We start from the raw sequence: 19,196 nt of genomic DNA on the forward strand, positions 1-19,196 counted from the left end.
CTTGGGTCTTCAGTCTCAGGAGTGGCTTTTGCTTCTCTCAGACCTTTGCCCTGGATTCTCTGATCTCACCCCACCTCGCTTTCCAGCTGTGTGTGTGTGGGGGGACGGCACCTATAGCAACAAGGTCCCCACAGACATGATGTCACTTTAATTGACTGATGGGGGCTGGGCTCCTTCCTAGCAGGGTATTGCTGTGTCCACAGCTGACCCATTTAATTCTAAACCGATGAAGGAGACCATGCATGGAGCCTCCTCAGGGGTGTGGATTTATGGGATGTTGTCCCCTCTACTCAGGCTTCCTTGTCAGGACAATGCTCTGCACCAGAGGGCCAGGCAGACTCCTGGTGGAAAGGTGGGCAGGGCTCACTGAGTCCCCTAGCAAGAGACACTAACTCATCAAATGGTCCCTCACACTCTCAGCCTTCGATGGCACAAACATGATTGTCTTGCTCACACTGACAGTCACAGGAAGAAGAGCAGGCCTGACTCTGCTGGGCAAACCTTGTTCAATGACTGCCCATGGGGTCATGGCGTAAGGCCTGTTATATGCCTCACCCCCGTGTCTGGACGCTTCTGGGAGTTTGGATTCAGTGGTGTGGGGCCAGCTACCCCATTCCCATCAACTGCCTGACACCTGGATAGAGTCTTCTACTTGCAAATGGCCCCCGAGGGGCTGCTGGCCACTCCACTTGCCTGGGAGATCAGCAGGTGCCTTTTCACAGCCAGCTCTGCTCACAACAGCCCTGCAGGGATCGAGCCATTGAAACAAAGGTTAGGTACTGGCCACAGGGGCCCAGAGCTCTCCCTGGAAGGAGCCTTTATGTATGGAGGGCTGTAGAAGCCAGCAGCCTAGCTCCTTCCTTCTTTCAATCTGGCTCTCAGTCAGTCAGAGATCAGACAGCAGGTGGGCTTGCCCTCAGTGCAAGAGTCCAAAGTCATCTGAAGACGGGACCATCCTGTCCCAAGCATCTATCTCTGTTTCATTTAGAATGGCAGGCATCGTCAGGAGACCATGAAGTCTGCGAGTGAGTGGGACGCCCATCAAGTCCCTGGATGTCTTTCCCTTGGGAATAGAAGGCAAAGTCCTGGTTCTAAGGGCTGATTCAAGACAAGCCACTGCCCTCTGTCACCGAGCCCCGAGTCTAAATGAGACGTGACTACCTGAGCTTGCAGGCGGCTCCCATGTGAGCTAGGTGAAGCATCTCCAGTGATGCTCTGGGGGAGGGGGTGTTCTTGGTAGGGACAGACACTGATTGAGAGCCCGGCATCAGTGTCACTTGTCCTGAGTCACAGAACCAAGACGAGGGATAGGGAGACCTAAAGCTGACTCCGCTGGGCAAATCCTGTTCTGGAGTCACTGAGTGCCCACAAGGCCATGGTGTAAGGCCTGTTATATGCCTCACACCCATGTGGCTCACCCATGGAGGCTCATGGGAGTTCGGATTCAGTGGCACGGGGCCAGCTACCCTTCTGCCTTACTGCATAGATCCATGGACCTGATACCCATCTCTCTGTGGAGGCTCTCAAATGTGCCCATATATTTTTAATCTTCACCTTCTGAAGATAAAAAACCAAACACCTGGTTCTCATCTTCAGAGTGTCTGCCATCGTTGGCTAGAAAGGGGTTGTGTATGGAAGGAGCTCAGAACAGCCCCCCTCTTCCATACGGTCTTACTTCGTAGTTCTGTCTATTCTGGAACTCACTCAGTAGACCACGCTGGCTCCGAACTTACAGAGATCCACTTGTTTCTCTTCTCGTGCGCTGGGGGATTAAAGGTGTGCAATGCCAGCATGTCCAGAAACGGACAGGCTATTAGGAGTTGCATGGGTGACTCAGCTAAGCCAAAGGGAGGGGGAGCTCCTGGTGGGGAACACCTGCTGCTTCTGGCCCTGGCCTTCTTCCTGCTTCCTATTGGTCCTAGATGTCACGGGATGGGGGAGGGTCTCCTAGGCTCAGGGCAGTTTGTTGGTTGCTTGGGCTAGCTCTGGCCACCACATATCTGTTTAGGTCCCTATAGCTAAGGCCAGACCCCCATGTCTTTGTCAGCTGTCTTTGTACTTTGCTTAGTGAGCAAACGGCAGGTGAGGTGGATTGATGGCATTAACAGTGCCAGCTTGGGCTCCCAGAGGAAGCCGGGTAGCATACCAGCATCTCTGAGCTAGACACCTATGGTTATCCTATGTCCAAATCTCCAAATGTCCTCTGGGGGCACTGCCGGCTGCTAGGCTGAGAGCTCATGTCCTCAGTCCCTGGCCTACCTCCGTGTGGACCTAGGCTCATGCCAAGCCATACAGACAGATTATGCAGGGTTGGTCCGCTACCAACCACAGGCAGTGCAGTCGGTAAAGGTGAGCCCCTTTTTCAGCGTGGGGAAAGTGACTGGAAGTTCTGTAACCAGGCTGGGACAGTTCGAGTCCTCTTATCCCAGTGAGTGGCACGTGTCTAGACCTTATATGGTGCTCTGCAAGAAAAGCCATTTGGTGCCTAGGGTAGCTGACATGACGTGTGCCTAGCCAGGGAGAAGCTGAGGGGCTGATGTGTCTGAGGGTGTGGGCAACAGTGCTGGGTATCTCTGCACGAGGACAGGCCATGTGCTGCAGTGACGACCCTCGAGTCTCAGTCCTACTTGGTGAGATCTGCAGCCTCCCTGACTCCAGAGCAGAGCCAGAGCCCACCCACAGCACGTCCGTCCCTGCGGCTCACATCTAATTTGGCTGCAGGCCAGGATCATCTCATCTGCAGTGGCTTTGGGAAGGTAGTGTGGCCCTTGGCTTCAGGCTTGACTCCCGGGAAGGGAGCAGGTGGGCAGATACCATAGGCAGAGGGGGAGACCTGTCGCCTGACCCTGGGCATGGTTGGTGTTTCCTCTGGGCTTAGTCATCAGTCAGCCCGGGGCCTCCTGCTGGCTCCTGGGTACAGAAGAACTAGATCCTTCACTCCCGGTGTTTAACACAAGGACGGGCCTCCAGCTGTCCTCAGATCCAGTCTGGCCCAAGTTCCAGGCCCACTGCACTCCACTGGGACACGGGGACACTGATGTTGGCACTGTACAAGCCGAAACCGCTCATTTTGTGTACTGTCTTCACGGGTCTCAGAAGCACAATGGCAGCAGTCACAGTTGGGCTGCTTTTCACCTATGGGGTGGGCAGGAAGGAGGAGATATTGGGTCTGAGCCTCAGGGTGGTGTATGGTCTCCCAGGAAGGAAGTAAATTACTTTTGTCTACCTCTGCTTTGCATCAGACTTAAGGACTTAAAACACACTATTTTACAGAGGTGGAAACTGAGGCATACGGAACACAGGCAACTCTCACCCTCTAAGCCTGCAAGCGGCTGGCCGGTCATTCTCTCACCTGGCTAGCTCTCTGTCATCCTGGGGGCACAAGGAAGTGTGTCTCCAAGAAGGCAGAATCCTCACGTGACAACTTTGTGTGGGGTCCATCAGCACAGTCCAAGCAGATAGAGCAAGCCCATGAGGGCACCAGCTGCTCACACCCTGCCTCTGGGCCTGCTGCCCTCACACACGTGTGTCCGTGTCCCACACCCCAACCCCACCGGCTGTGACAAGACGCCAACTCGTCCCCGGCTCTGACAAGCGCCTTCGATCCAGCCTCTCTCTCAATGCTAATGGCTGTCAACATGAAACAGAGGCCGTGAAGGGGAAGAAAATTACTCCCTGAAAAGGAATTGACTGGTCCCCATCATTTCTCAAGGAATCACTGACCTGTGAATATTTCATTACCCAAAATGCCGCACCATCCATACAAAGCAGGCGCCGCTGTGGTGCAGCCCCGTGAGCACCGTCTGAGGTCGCCGTGGAGAGTGGACGGCGCGGTGGGAGAATGGCTGAGGGGCAGGTGTGTCCTGTGTGGCTGAGGCTTGGGGCTCACCTAAGATGTGACATGACCAATATGCCCAACCAGAGCACAGGGAGCCTACCCTGTGTTCCACTGGCTGTCCTTCCTCCAGGCTTGCCCAGACTCGCTTCCTCACCCATGGAAGCCCTGGAGAACCAAGAGACTGGTGTCTGGCAGGTGCCAACAGGCATCAGGGAAGCCTCTGGAGTTTGGGGTGGTGCTGGCTAACACTCTCTGCTGTATCATGCTTGGAGTTGCTATGCGGCTCCTGAGCTCCCAGTGACTCTCCCTGAGCCTGTCGCCACCTATACCCCAGGATCTCTTGTCCTTGGGTTAGTCCACATCTAGCTGATCCTAGAACTCATGCTGCCCCACTCCTTACTGCTATGGCACAGGTGACAGCTGAAGATAGGATATACTTGGAGGCCATTAGCCCCACAGCCAAGAGGAAGACTCAGATTCTGCCTCTGCCCCAGCGGCCCTGTCAGCCCTAAGAGGCCACAGGCCGAGGCATCATCTCTCTGACTTTGACCTTTTGATCCTCATCCAAATCTGATAATGGCGTCTCCCTACGGGTGACTGAGTATGACACAGAATGAGATCTAACTTCAGGGGGATCTTGGGGAGGGGTTCACTAAGCAGATGACTTGGTCATAAGGCTCTGTCCCCAGTTCAGGGACAGTAGAGGCAAGAGACAGATTTCTTCACCAGGCCCCCTCAGCTCCAGGGGCTCAGGAAGGCTGGAGTCCTGAGAATGGAAAAGCTGTGACCAGCATTCTAGGCTCAGTGGGTTCCTGAAAGCATCAGGGGGGAAAACCTGGGCTTTCTATAGACTTCAAAGGGCTGGACAAGAAATCTTCAGAAAAACCCCAATAATAAAACCACCTTGCCCTGTGGGGCTTCAGAACTCCAAACCCCAGTTCTGGTGCTGTCACCATTGTATGGGATACCAGGGCACCCTGAAGCTCAAGAAGGTGAGACCCCCCCCCCCCACCCGGGAAGTCACCCGAGCCAGCTGCAGGGGAAATGTGTGGGCTGCCTTATTGCCTGGTTACATTGGAGACGGTGTTTCCAAATTAGCCAGCTCCCTGGAAGGTGCATTCATCTGGGGATTAGTAGAGCATGGGAGGGAGTCACTGTCTCATGACCCTTCTCTGGCACGGTGCAGCTGCAGGGGATGCGTGCTCCTGCAGGGCGATAGAGAGGAAGCCCCCTCCCTGTGCCAGCCCCCTTCCCCACACGTCAACTCCTAGTGGCTCTCCTCGTCCTGAGGGGAGAAGGGGGACTGGAGGCCAGGGCAGGGACTTAGCTAACAGCAGGAGAGACTTGGGTTAGCTTCATGGAAATGCTTTGAGCAGTGAGGCATGCCACCGGGAAACATGGCTTGGGGACATCTGTGGAAAATTCCTCCCTTAGGCTGGCTCCAGAGCTGACAGTTGGAGGAGGGGAGCTAGGTACTCTGGAAGACTAGGGGTGACCTCGGTAGTCACCCGATCCTATTCAAACCTTCTTCTATCCCAGCAGACCCTGCTCTCTGACTCTGACTGAGATCTACAGCCCCTGGAGACTGGGCCAGGATGGTAGCCACCTCTGAGGTGTTGGCGCACAAGCAGGGGTCGGGAGAGAGGTGGGCATAACTTCCTCTCTGGGGTCCAGGGACAGGCCTCACAGACTTTCTGTGCCTATCTGGGCTCAGGTTAAGTGCTAGGGTACATGACGTAGATTTGGCGAAATTCAGAAGGGTCTCCTGGCAGAGGAGTCCTTGGGAAAGGGATAGCCGGACTGACACTTCCGGTCACAATAGAGGCAGATGTCCCTGATGTGGTGGCTGGCTGCGGGCGGGTCACAGTGGAATACAGCTGCCCCAAATTGCCTTCCCACAGGCATGAGATACTGGCTGGTGTTCAGGGTGGTCCTACCAGGGAAGGCCAGACCCTGTATCAAGGTGTAGAGGGGGATGTCCCCTAGGCATCAGGGACTCTGGCTGAGCCCTGGGGCAAGGTATGAAGAAGCCTGGGAAGAAATCCAAGAGAAGGAGAGAGAGGACTGAGTTCCTCCCAGGCCAGGAAGCTTTGAGCGGGTGAGAGGGGGAGGGAGAAGCTGGTGTAGCCCAGGCAATAGAAACAGTACGGCTATACTCCAGCCCCTGGCTCCCAAGGTAGCCAAGCTTCACATCAGTTGTGTCTGCACCCTTTCTCCTGGTGGGCTTCTCCAGCCCAAATGACTATCCTTCTGTACCCCTGCAGCACCCTGGTACCTGTGTTCTCATTTCTCAGTTCAAGAGGTGGTCACGGACTGTCCCTTCCAGGTGGCCCAGCCAGCTCTGAAGACCAGGGATAATATTAACAGGGCTGCCAGGGATGCCGATGACTTAGCCATCTCTGGCAAGCCGGACAGTGTGAGGTGGCCAGACTCGTCTCTCCACATTCCTATTTCCCTGGCAATCCACCTTGCTCTGCATCAGCAGTCATCCCCAGTCTCTGAGTGGAGGTGGACAGGGCTCCGGCAACTCTGAGAAAGAGGGCACCAGAAAGGGCAGCCCCTGTGGTCTCCGAGGCACCTCTAAGAACCCCTCATTTCTAGTCAAATCTTGGTATCTGCACCCGTGTGGCAGGGAAATCAGAGTTGCTGGTATCTCACAGCACTGGTCTGTCCTAGCTGCCATTCGGTGGTGAATGACTCTTGGCAGGGCAGGCTACTTGGACTCTCAGAACAATGACCACGGTTCTTGGTATGGATTCTAGATTTGACCTCCAGACTGCACTTACACCAGGCATTTGACTCTCTGGCTGCTACTTGCCCTCCACCCCGGGAGGGAACTGGACAGGGGGCAAGTAGAACAGTCAGATCCCCGGGAGGACAACAAGGCCCAACGTCTGGAATGGCCACCCAGTGTGCAGGGTCCAGGAAAGTTCTGGGAAGAGGCTGGGGTGAGACGCACAGGGAGGAAGGAGCCATCATCCACTGGGCTTGGAAGGGCTGTAGAAGGGGAGATGAAGAGTTTGGAGGGTCCGCATAGCCTCCTCTCCATCCCATATGGAGACAGAGAGATGGGGGGTCAGGGACGCTGGGGACTGGAAGACCCTGGCCCAAATTCAGGGCAGCCCACCTCTGAGATCCTGATGAACAAGAGTCCAGAGTAGGTTTGGGGAAAGGGGTGGACTCCAGAGGGCGCCATCTCTGCAAGGCCCGAAGCCACATCTAGCTTGCTACAGTGTAACACTTAGAAACACTGATACAGTTCAGCAAACATGGTACCGCCTTCCAGATAAATCAAAGTGTTGCACCAGGCTGCCACTGAGGAGGAAAAAAAAGCTGGGCAGTGAGAGCTGCAGAAGCAGGCTGGCTGGCCAAGGTAACAGGGAGTAGCTTTTCTAGGGAGGCCACCATCAGGAGCCCCTTCTAGCTGAGTGTGAGATCTACCGAGGGAGAGCATGTCCCTTCTGTGAGCACCTCTACCTTTCCGTTGTCTCAGCCTCTGAGAGTGTATCCTCTGCATTCTGCACAGTGGGACAGACACCAGAGAGCTGGGAGAGGTTGAGGGACCAAAGAGGCAGATGGAGAGGGGGCATACAGAAGGACGGACAGGCTGCATGAGAGCATGGTGGCAGATGCTGCAGAGGGCGTGGTAGAAACAGCAGCAAGTGATGCTGGGAGCCAGAGATGGAGATGGGAGCTCAGCCTGCAGCTGCCACCCGGAGGCTTGGACTGCTCCCACACCAGGGCCTCTCTTCCTTTTCTTCACTGTAGGTGGGCTGGCACCATTGTAGCGCTTTCCTGGAGCTGGGTCAGGAGGGGTCTGCAGGTGTCTGGACTTCCTGCAGTGGCTTTCCTTCTGCAGAACGGGGAGCAGCTCTGTCCACTGCAGCCATTTTGCCTTGCCTTTTACATGACTGGATCTGGCCCTGCCTTTCTCTGTCCCATGGGCCTTCCATTATGTAGACTGTAGATCAAAATCCTGGGTTGTTAGGGTTGGGGGAAGGCAACTAGAGCCAGAGAGGTGAGTATGCAGGTTGGGAACAATGGCTATGTCTAAAGTACACAGGCCCTCGGGAGCTGACTTAACTTCAAAGCCCAGAGAAGCCAAAAGAGTTGTCCCAGATGTGCAGCAGCCAGAATGTCTAGCTCCCACATTTTCTACCTAGTGTTTATCCCCTGCAAATTCTTCTTCCTTGCACACTTCTGCCTTCCTCCCTTCCTGCTGTCTATCCTGGGGATTGAACTCCAGGCCTTGCAGTTTGCAGCACTGAGCCCTAGTTCCATACCCTCCCCTCCCTGATGTTTACGTTTTTATTTTGAGACAGGCTTTCAGTGAATTGCCCATTCTGGCCTTGAAATTGATCCTTCTGCCTCAGCCACCCCAGGAGCTAGGATGACAGGCCTGTGCCCCCAGGCCTGCTCCAGCTCTCCGCTTTCTCCTGACCTGCTACACATACAGCACACACACAGGAGAATCAACCAGAAAAGAAAACGAAGCCCGTGCAACTCCATAGCCCAGACTTCAGCGCCCAGGCTCCACCTTCACACCTTGTTTTCAGATGCTTTTACCTGGCTGGGGGTTGGGGGTGGTGGTGGTGGTGCAGGGTGTCACCTGTAGATGCAGCCTAGCTCCCCTCCGTCTGGACCCTTGCCCAGGCCTGATCCCAGGCTGCAGTCTGCACACAACAGCCACTTCATGTTTCAATGACAGCAGCTGACCTCAGCTGTCCTGGAAAGTCCAGGTGGGCCTTGACTCGTCAGCAGCCGAGAAGATGGGTTAAAGCACACACAGACACGGTCTCTCCTACCTAAGCTTCCTGGTGATCATTCTCACACTGAAGAAAAGGCACCTCCAGGACCCGCCCTGCACAGCTCTTCTGGTCACTTCCCTCCTCCGTCCTCAGTGCTGCCCAGGTCACCTGGTCCCAGGTCTATCTGCCTTAAGATGGTGAGATGTGTTGCTCCCTGTGCCTGCTGCTTGGTTCCCTCAGTCTTTCCCTGATCGGCTCCTCATGGTCCTGCCTGAGAGTTACCTGGGGAGACAGCTCAGATGGGAAGAAAGCCTGCTGGGCAAGCATGAGGACCTGAAAACCACATGAAAGGCAGACACGGGTCTGTGGTCCAGCACTGGGAGAGGGTGAAGCACGGGCAGAGATAGCAGGATTGCCAGGACTCACTGGCTTCCAGCCTAGCTGGAGGTTCAGGGGGCAACCCTACCTCAGGGAATAAGGTGGAGAGTGATAGAACCCAAGCACAGGGGCACACACCTGTGTTTATAACATACACATGCACACGCACATGTATGCATGCACTCACTCATACAATACACGCCCCTGCATACCCACACACACACATATACACACACCCGATCCATACACATCCCATCTACACATACCCCACATACATAGGCATGCATATCATACATACCCCCAAATACACATTCCATACACACATATCCCATATACATGAATGCATATCATATACATATCATTCACACATCTCACACATACACATGCACACATGACACATGCATACCACACATGCACACACCCCCCCCATATACATCACACACACACACACACACACACACACACACACCCACAGTCAGTTATACCATTCACACACCTCCATATCACATATTACCCCCTACACATATCACCCACTCATCTCACACACACATGCATACATGACACACACATACCACACATGCACACATACCCATACCATGCATACATATCTTAAACACATCTCTCTCACACACACATACACCATACACATGCACATATACCACACACACATGACACACACACACCATACACATATCTCACACAATATATCACACACATATACACACATATCACACACATATTTCATACATACACACATCACACACACATAACTCACACATACCTCCCCCACCCACTCACACTGTTCCCTCAGAGGTGTTCTCCCAGACTCTGTCTGAAGCCAGCATTATCTGTAGTCCCTGTATCTTTGTGGTCAAGCTAAGCAGTAAAGATCTTAGTTTACTTATCCCTGTGTCCCAGGAGGTGGTGCACATGATTCTCTTCTTCCCTACACACCACGATGCCTGGAATGGAACAGATATTCAATAAATAGGAGGGTAGCGAGACGGGTGCATAGGGAAAGCCAACGGCCTGCATCGAAGGGCCCAAGCAAGACAGGGCTGCAGAGGTCTGGTTTAGAGTGCAGCAGAAGGGAATGTCGCCTTACTGTGGGGCTCCAACTGAGGCTAACCCTCTGCTTCTCCAGCACGAGCTCACCCTGCCTGTCCCCCACGTGGATGGGAGACTGCAGTGCATAGGCAGGCTGCACCAGGGTTCTCAGGGCTCACAATCCCTGCACTTGTTGACCTACCTGTTCTAGCTGCTATATCCTCCTGGACAGTGGTCAGAGGGTTTCCACAAGGAAATGCAAGCATGAGCACTGTGTTGGTGTACACAGAGGCACGTGTGCAGATGGGCCACTGTCTCTATCATGTTCCTAGGGCTCCTCAATACTCCCAGTGTACCTATGACTCTAAGATTCCTCCACCTTTGGAGGCCTTAAGTCCAGGGAAAGATCCCGGTGCTATGGCAGGCATCTGAAGGGCTCACAGGGGAGGTGGCAATGATCTCTCTACTTAGAGACGCCCTACGCAGTAGCAGTCCCTGCTCGGTCTTTATGGGAAGCAGCTAGCTAGGGCCTTGTGTTCCCTAACCTTGTTCTCTACCTCAAAAAGACAATTTTCAGATCACCCGGTCCACCAAGTGGGGGCAGGGTGCTACTAAGGAGTATTGCAGAGCCCACCTCACACCTGCCCCTAACCTCAAAGGGCCCTTAAACCTCTCAACACGTGTCTCCTTCCCCCTCTCCTTGTACAGCCTTAGCCAGCAAAAGGGCTAGGCAACTGCCGGCTGTTGGGCAGGAAGCCAGTGGGCAGGGAGGGCCAGGGCAGCAGTCTCCACTCCATCAGACGGATACCTCGGAGCGAAGCCAGCATGAAATATTCATGCAGTAAATGGTGCAATTTTGTCTGCATTCAGCCGAGCCCATGTATATTTCAGAGTATTATGGGATGATAATGTCGTACCACAGAGGCAGAGAGACGAGGAGGGCCAGAGCTCGGGGCAGGGGACACTTGGGATGAAGATGGGGCAAGCAGAGAAGAGGGTCATGGCCCTTAGGGACAAGAACAGAGGACAGCCAACAGTCTGAACAGAGTGGGCACAACAGGAGGAGGCATGGCCAGCTTCAGGGTAGGGATTCCTGGTTGCAGGTGGTTGACAGGACCCCCCCGAAGGTCCCAGAACTGGGCAGAAGGCTGCCCACCCCGCTGTCCCTAGACACAGGCTCCCTGGATACCTCATACCACCCCGGTAGAGGGGATAGAGTTGTCCCTGCCTCTTGCCCACTTGCTTCTCCTTGGGGCCAGCCATAGCACTCGGGTTTCGGGCCAAGGTCTTGGTGCCGATTCAGCAGCTACAGGCACAGAGCAGCAGGGCCCCGGGGGGATTTCCAGCAGGGGCTGTCTAGAGGCCCTAAAGGTGGATCTGCCCTGAACTTCCTGGGCTTGCACTGCTCAGAGGGTGAGTACCCGACTCAGGGCTAGCCTTGGCTTCTGACCTGATGGCTGAGAAGATGGGGAATTACGGGACATTTCATAGGAGGCTCCTTTGTTGGACCCTTTCCTAGGAGTCTGGGGTAGAGCCACCTGGGGTACAGAGACGTCACCAGTGAATAAATTGTATTTGCGTCACTGACGCTAGGCGTCAGGCCAGGGCTCTAGTTTGGGGGCAGATTGGTGAACCCACCTTCTCAACAGTGAGCTCCCTAGGTCCCCACACCAGAGGAAATGCCCTGCTACTGGCTCCCCATTCTCAGAGACATTGTCCCTGGAGTCTCCCAGTGCCATGAGCCGCCAAGAACAGGGAGGCGTTCCCCTGGGCTACTGGGCTGGTGACCAGATTCCCATGGCAACCCAGGGCCCTTCACTTCTATAGCTGGGCAGGTTTAAGTACCATGGTCAGCTCCACCAGCGGGGAGACACTCTCAGCACAGGCCAGACTTATTTGTGTGAATAAAGTTTTATGGGAACGCAGTAGCGCGCACATCCTCACGTGTGGTCTAGACTGTCTCCTGCAGCAGCAGCATCCTTGCTGAGGAGGTGAGTCAAAGAGTGGACAAAGCTATACACTGCGCACTGTGGAGCCAGTAGGGAACTGTCTTGTCACCCTGGAGCTAGCACCCTGCTTGCTGAGATCCTCGTGGCTTCAGCGGATGGGCACCGGGCCTTCTGTGGAGTCCCGAGAAAGCAGGGCACTTTGGAGGGAGCAGGCACAATGTGCCCTTGGCTGGCTGCATGTGCTCCACTGTGGCCACTGAGTGAGAACCAACTTCATTCATCCCTGGCAAACCACAGAGCCATACTGCTGGGTTTGCAGTCCTCTTGGCAAGGATAGAGACCCCTCTCTCTTCTTCCCATGTGGGCCAGGGAGGGGAAACAGGGGGCAGGAGGGCAGCTGCATCTTGGAGGGTCCCCAGGAGCCTTGTGCAAATGTCTGCCACCGCTGCTCCTCTCCTCACACCCAGCTTGGCTTTCCTCCTCGCTCTGTCCCTCTCAGGCCCGTCTGTCTGTCCCCACACTTTGTGCCTTCCTGGTCTGGCAAACCCGGCACCATCAGCACCTGGGCACTGTCCAGCCTGCAGCTGCCCCCTGCGGCCCAGACGCCAAGTGGCTCCTGGCTGATGGCCTTCCTGCTGATGCTTGCCCAACTGACGTCCACCCCCCTGCTGCCAACCCTACTTCTCTAGGCAGAGAGGCCACCAGTGCTTACTGCTCTCTGCCTCACCCTTCCCACAAACACTGACTGTAACAGTCCTCTCATGGGGCCAAGTAGGATGTCTCAGGGTTCTGTGGATAGAGGACTCAGAATCTGACCCAGACGGTGAGACTTGGCAGCACACAGGGGCTTGGCATAGGGAGGGCTGGAGTGAGGCTGTGCAGGGCCAGGGCTCCTAAGCACCTTTGAGCTGAGCCCTCTGAGTCTGAGCTGGCCCATCTCCCAGCCCAAGGAAGTAACTCTGGAGGAGACCATCGCCCAGAGAACGGTAAAGTGTGGCCCCTCCTACGTCCATACTGTGCTCACTGCTATCTCTGAAACCCAGAGGCGGCTGGGTGTGACTGGCTTGGCACCTTACACAGCGGTACGATGACACGAAGCATCCAGACAGGTTTTACATTTCTTGTTGTGTATGAGAACTGGAGAGGCTGGAGGTGGCGGGGGTTTCATCCAGATGGGGTGGTTCAAACCGGGGCCACTCTGGTGACCTCATCTAGCCTGTCTGTCCTACGAGAAGATGAAAGAGAGAGGCTGGGATGGTGGGGGTGGGGGTGGCTCAGTGGGTGACACTGTCTGCCCTGCCGGTGTGAGGACCTGAGTTTGAGTCCTTAGAATCCATGTAAAGGACCCAAGCACACTTGTGCGTGCTTGTGACCCCAGCAACTGGGTGGGGGAAATCAGACACCCCGAGAGCTTGCTGTTGGTTCACATGGCTCAAACGGAGAGACCTTGTGCCAAAGGGATAAGGCGGAGAGAGACAGGGGGGACACCTGAAGTCTTCCTCTGGCTTCCACATCCATCCATTGTGTGTACCTGCATACACATGTGCGGACCACAGGTCACATCCTCTCCCTGCTACCCCCTGGTTGCTGGAAGCCAAAGCACTCAGAACAGAAAGGTAGGGGATGCTGATGCTCACAGACAACCTTCCAAGGACCAGGGAGGAGAAGCCCCAGGATGCTTCCTGAGACAAACTTGGCCTCCCACCCCAAGGACATGGACCTTAAACTCCAGGATGTGGCCGACCAGGATAGCTTGTTTCCTGACCTAGGCAGACGTGCATCCTGCACTTCCATCCCTCCCACTGTGAAATGGGGATGTCCCTGTGCCCCCTTCCAGTCTGCATGGAGGTCAGGTGAAGCAGACAGCACGGGGAGTGTGGGCTGGCTGGCCCTCCACTCCTCTCACTACCCTTCCTCACACAGCAGAGGCCTTCAGACCCTGTGCGAGCTCAGCTCTCACACGTATCCAAGCACACCCAGCCGGAGCCCCAGTAGAGAGTGAAGTGAGATGAGGGAAGAGATAGCCTGGTGTAAATGTCTGAGTGAGGTCAGCAGAGGCAGCCAGCCAAGTTCAGAGCCACTGTTTTCTGGCAGGAAAAATTAGCTATAAATGAATAAAAAGCCCTTAGGCTGGGCAGGGGTAGGGACTTTGAGGGCAGGAGTACCGTTCACGGAAACACTCAGGAAATGCTGGGGACCTGGAAGCCACTGGCAAGCCCTTCTGGTGCCAGGGGACCTCTGCTGGGCCCCTGAGGTGGGCAGTCAGGCATCTGAGGTGAACACTCTGTAAACGGCACTGACCATGGGAGAGTGAGTCTCTCTCCATCTTCCTATTTACAGAGGCTGTAATTAGGCTCTGGGGCTCTTGGGCCTAGTGCATTTGCAGGAACCTCTGGAGAGAGATACATCCCAGGGCCAAGGTTCTTAGGGAGACTGTAGGCCTGAGCTCACAGAAGCAAGCAGTATCCCAGTGGGGAGCTTGCTGCGAGATAAGCAAGAGAAATAAGACCTTGGCCAGCATCAGCCAGGGTTGCTGACAATCAGCCTCAAAGTCCAGGGTCCCACACACTGATGCAGACCAACAGGACGGCCAGCATTTCTCAGAGAGCAGGAGCAGCTTCCACACCCCATGGGTGAGCTTGCTTCAGGCAAACGGAACCCATGCCGAGCTAGCTCAGGCAAAGGCCTTGGATCTTTCACTTCTCTACCGCTGAGGCTGACAGCAATTCCACAGGACAAGCTCAGCTTCCAAAGCCCTGTATATCCGCTCCCTGTTACCTACCGGATGCTGGAAGCCATGACACTCAGATCGAGAGCATTGGCTTGGAGACCGTGGGCCACTATGTGCCAGGCTGATAGGGGACTAGACAGGGTGAAGGAAGAAGGGCAGCAGTGTGGAGTGCGCAGTGAGCTTTGCACGTATGTGTGCGTGCGTGTGTGCGCATGTGTGCGTGTATGTGTGCATTTGTGTGTATGGGTGCATGCGAGCTTGTGTGTGTGCATTTGTGCGTGCATGCGTGCGTGTGTGCAGCTACATGCTAAAGTGCTCACCACACACTGGTGGCCAAGCTAGAGGCCATTTGTAGCTCAAGGCACAGCAAGGCGACACAACTGTGGGGCCAAGCGGCCATCTCTCTTGGAGGTGGGAGGCTGGTAGGATTTAGGGGGCTAGGATGCAGATGACTTTGCTAGACAGCCTGACAGAGAACAGACAGCCCAGGACTGGGAGAGCCAAGCTGGGCAGGCAGGTGGGATGAAGCCTCATCAGGCCGGCCCTCCCCCGACTCCCCAGAACGAACGGAAAGACGGACACATTGGGTGGTCAGGAGTGACAGAGAGATGAGGTGGGCTGCACTGGGGCTGGTCTGCTCCCCATCAGACCCTCAGCTCTCTCATGGAGTACACTCGACACTGCTACGTGGTCCTAAGAGATTGCTCATGCGCTCATGTGGAGGGAGAGGACAGACGGACAAGGAGCCGATAGGATGAGACCTTTGCTGCCTCCATACCCTTGAAGCTTGGCTGGGGTCAGAGCAACACAGATGTGGAGTGCGCCAGGCCACCAGGCACCACTTCGGGGCACACTGACGCCTATACAGGTCACACACGGATTGTTTACTCACATTCGCCCGACACATGAGCTGTCTGTCATCCATGTGCTCACTGGCTGCACACTCACAGCCAAAGAAGAGCTGACATGAGACCCAGGGTCGTGATGGAGAAGGAAGCTTCACCCAGGAGGCTGCAAAAGTGGAGACGGCATCTGTCTCCTCACGCTTCCCTGCCCCTGGTGCTTGGGTGACGGTGTCTCTGCTTGAAGCCCCTGGATTTCTCCTGAGCCACAGCCACGAAGCAGCTGTGGTTTTCTGGGTGGCCCTTGTGGTGCTGAGGCATAAAGGGCAGTGCACAGCTGTCCTACCTGTTTTGGGTCCCCCTCCTGCGCTGACTATAAGGCCAGGCAAGGGTAACCAGGGACCCGGCAGCTATCCAGCCCACTTGTCACATCTCCAGCAGACACTTGGGTCAGAAAACTCTCTGAGGAAGAAAGAAGATTCCAGAGCAATCGGGAGGGCACTCCCCCATTCTTTTTATGGTTTCTTGTGGGCAGGGCATACTAAGCCAGTAAGCTGTCTTTCTTGGGGTTTACAGGTTAGAGGCATGGGACCCTCTGTGGCGAGCTGAGGCTGCGGTGGGACAGAGAAGGCAGTCTTGCTAGAATGAGGTCACCCTAGCTGGGTGTTCAGGACAGTTCCCAGAATGCTCAGGAGCTACCCAAGGAATGAGGAGGAAAGTGACCAGCAAAAGTTAGACCACAGAGGCAAGAAACCCAGATGTTCCCAGAGCCCACAGAACAGGTTAAGTGAGAGGGGTAAGGAGAAGCCTGTGCTCGACTGTCAACACCGTGTTCAGGGAGCCCAGAACCTGGAGAGACATCATGGCTTCAGCATGACACACGCCCCATCAGACCCTCCTAGGGAACTGCACCAGTTCTGGAAGAAACCTCACAGTGTATCCTCCTACATGGTAGCATGCCGGGGTTGCCTGGAGGCCCCTGTCCTGCAGCTGATAGCTAAAGTTCTCCTTGCTGTCCCCATTGGCAGCCCTCTCTAAGCCATACCCCTACTCTGGGGGGACCACGGCCGTAGCTGTGGAAGATACCCATGGGCCACAGAAGGATCCTCCTGGAAGTGGGTAAGAAGGAATCCTTAGGAATCCATAGACCAGAACTCTTTATGCCCTCCTCCCCCGGTCCCTGCTGGGACTCAGGAACCATGATGGGGCAGATCTGTGGCTAAAGCTCTCCCCGTGACCTCTCCTCCCACTAAAGGGGCTGCCCAGCCTAAGCTTCACCTTGCCAAGCCAGACATAATGGGACATTAGAAGGGAATTGAATTTCCCCTTAATTACAATGGCCCACAGATATTGTTTAATTCGTAATCTGGAGTTAATGTGGTTTTCCTCTCCTGCAATCACGGGCTGCCCGTGCACGCACAGTCCCTTCCACACAGGCGGGCCCCCCATCCTGCACAGTGCTGACCTCCACGTGTCTGTCCCTGCTGGGGACATCCTGGGCTCCAGCCTGCCTCTGGCCAAGCCCACCTCAACGACGACTCTCACGTGTCACACGCACACATGCGTGAACCAACCTAATAGGCAGGCAAGAGCATAATTTTTCCCCTCTAATTACATATTCAGCACTTCTGAGAAAATGAGATTTTAGTAATTCAATTGGACTGAGAAGCGGGCTATAATAAAATGAAATTTGTAACAATTGTGCAGTTAAATTAGTTAAATGGAGAGGAAGGAGCTGTAGAAAATTGACCCTGCGATCTCCTAAGGACTAATCAGACATTTGAACCGAGTTGTGCTAACAAAGCCCTCGGGTGTTGCAGGGTGGTGAGGGTGGGAGGGAGAGTAGGGCTGGGGGCGGGGCCGGGGGCTTCGGGGCAGCAGGTGGAGGGGGAGGGGACAGGCTGGTTGGAGGCTGGCAGGAAAGCAGAACCCCGGGCCTGTTGGGGAAATGCAGGTGGCTGGATGGAAAAAGCCAACCGCCTACTTTTCTTCCCGATGGACTCATTCTCCACAGTATCCCTGGGGCGCCTCCTTGAGAGAGGCGTCACCTCGAGAGCTCCCTGAAGCTGCCAAAGTTGCAGGTTTCCCAGACACAGAGGCTTCGGTGGAAGAAGTGTGAGGTGGATGCTTCCCAGCATGCTCAGGGTGTCTCCTCTGCTCATCTCTCAGAGAATCTCCGTCTGGACGGTGCACAGCTAACTTCGGAATCCCACAGGGAGACCCCATCCTGCCCTCTACTGTACAGTGAATCATGGAGGCTGGAGGACTCTGGCTTGGGTATCAGGGTCGGATGGAGGGGAGTTTGGGGTGACTGCGAATGGGGGAAATGAGGCTCGAGGGATATGCTCCCTAGGCCAAGCGGGTCCCAGGCTGGGAAATTGAGCTGTCAGGCCCCCTTTCTAGCCTCTGTCTTGCCTTGCAGGAATGCTACCATTTTGATTTCAATGTTAAGAGTGAAGCTTCGAACAGACAAGGAAGCCACCAAGACCCAGCTATTCAATCCCCATAGAGCTGGGATCCACACTGTCTGGGTGGGGAGAGCTCTAGGAAAGGCCCCCTGGCCAGGCCCCTGACTGCCAGCTCCCTGCCCATGACAGAGTGCTTGAGGACCAGATGCAGAACAGGACCCTTGCTGAGCTCCTGCCTGCCGGGTGCCCTGAGCGTCTTTGGGCCAGATGGTGTCCAGACAGGGCTGTTGGGATCCACTCCTCCTGGGCCTTCCCTTTCCCTTCTGCTGAGCCATGCAATCACAAATGGCTCCAAGGCGAGCAAGCTGGGGCCCCCTGTCCTGAGGCCCAAGCACACAGCACGTTCTGGAAAGTCAGCAGAAGCAGCTTCCTGCTCTCCTCAGCTGGTAGGGCTGCCTTCACTCGGCAGCTTCAACCGAGACAGCGGGAAAATCAATGCAGAAGCTGCAGCTAGGTGCTGGCACCAAGACTCATTCTGTGTCAAGGGTTCTGGAAAGAGTGAGATGGGGGCTTGAGACTGGGGGTGGAGACAGGGGCAGGACAGGGCAGGAAGGTTCTGGAAGCTCTAAGAGATTGAGGCAAACCACGGCAGTGAGAAGGGACCCAGCTGAATCTTGGGGGACTTCAGTCTAGCTTTCAAACCCCTCAGACAGTTGCCAAGGATCAAGACCAAGGCTGTAGGGCCTGCACATCAGGCTTTCGAGGCTCCTGCACTTGGCAGCGTCCGCCTCTGCAGTCTTAGTGGGAGCTCCTGCAGAATGGAGGGCCTTGGGTGTCGATGGGAAGAGCTAACTTAGTCAACAAAAACAGTACTACCGGCTCTCTGTGGAAGGCTAGATACTAGGGTGCAAGGTAGGTGTGTGTGTGTGTGTGTGTGTGTGTGTGTGTATGTGTGTGTAAAAGAGACAGACAGACAGAGACAGACACACACACATACACAGAGAGGCAGGGGAGGATACTGGGGAAAGCAAGGGACATCACAGCAAGGGACAGCAGTTAACCCTTGGCAGACCGAGGCTCTAGGAGGCCCCCCTAAGCCTTACCCAGAAGACTCCCTAGCTGTAGTCTGGTGCTCTTGGATGATTACTGGGGAAAGCCTCAAAGGTCTAGCATCAGGAGGTACAGGGAACAGAGACTAGAGAAGCGAAATTAGGAGGTTCACCCGGAACTTCTCTGCACCAGAATCACCCAAGGG

The 19,196-nt window shown here is 55.1% G+C and overlaps 1 protein-coding gene across 50 annotated transcripts in view; it reads right to left on the reverse strand.

Moving 5' to 3' along the window:
* Rbfox3 (RNA binding fox-1 homolog 3) overlaps positions 1 to 19,196 on the reverse strand; it is a 438,563-nt gene that overhangs the window by 45,685 nt on the left and 373,682 nt on the right.

The sequence above is a fragment of the Rattus norvegicus genome, chromosome 10 (assembly GCF_021556685.1).
Source record: "Rattus norvegicus strain SHRSP/BbbUtx chromosome 10, alternate assembly SHRSP_T2T, whole genome shotgun sequence".
Lineage (NCBI taxonomy): Eukaryota > Metazoa > Chordata > Mammalia > Rodentia > Muridae > Rattus > Rattus norvegicus.